Raw genomic sequence first — 760 nt, 5'->3', positions numbered from 1 at the left:
CACGGAGACGAGTTTACCACGGTTTCCACCCCACCCTCGGAGTTCTGATGGGATCCGGTGCTTTAGTGCTGGTATGATCGCATCCGACATGTTACCCCCGCCTTCGTCCCTTATGCTTGCCACTCCCAGGTCCACTACAAAGATGATTGTCATTCTTACTACCATTACAACCGTTGCCTAATAAAGGATAATGCCCTATATATACTACTTACTCCCCCCCCTCAAACACGGAGACAAGTTTACCACGGTTTCCACCCCGCCCTCTATACCGCAGCAACACGTATTATTTTACCCCTTTCAGAACGCGCTCCTCGTGCCACAAAGCCGCCTCTAGACGCGTGACCAATGAGCAGCGAGCTAAAACATATCGCAAATGTCAAAAATAATATAACGGGGTTAATATATATCGCGCACATGCGATATGTTTGTCAGGAGGCGCAAAAAATAATTAAAAAGGGAATGCAACACGAGGATTTTCCAGGAGGTCACCCATCCTAGTACTACTCTCGCCCAAGCACGCTTAACTTCGGAGTTCTGATGGGATCCGGTGCTTTAGTGCTGGTATGATCGCATCCGACATGTTACCCCCGCCTTCGTCCCTTATGCTTGCCACTCCCAGGTCCACTGCAAAGATGATTGTCATTCTTACTACCATTACAACCGTTGCCTAATAATGGATAATGCCCTATATATACTACTTACTCCCCCCCCTCAAACACGGAGACGAGTTTACCACGGTTTCCACCCCTCCCTCTATACC

General features: G+C 48.6%; 1 non-coding gene across 1 annotated transcript; it reads right to left on the bottom strand.

Annotated features, from left to right (window-relative positions):
- Positions 1-456: 456 nt before the first annotated feature.
- LOC123179555 (5S ribosomal RNA) lies at positions 457-575 on the bottom strand. The gene has a single exon (XR_006490453.1). It is a non-coding gene; the product is annotated as a 5S ribosomal RNA (ribosomal RNA).
- Positions 576-760: the final 185 nt, after the last annotated feature.

The sequence above is a fragment of the Triticum aestivum genome, unplaced genomic scaffold, assembly GCF_018294505.1.
Source record: "Triticum aestivum cultivar Chinese Spring unplaced genomic scaffold, IWGSC CS RefSeq v2.1 scaffold153479, whole genome shotgun sequence".
Classification (NCBI taxonomy): domain Eukaryota; kingdom Viridiplantae; phylum Streptophyta; class Magnoliopsida; order Poales; family Poaceae; genus Triticum; species Triticum aestivum.
Note: the sequence above shows the minus strand (reverse complement) of the source record. Positions and strands in the feature narration are given on the sequence as shown.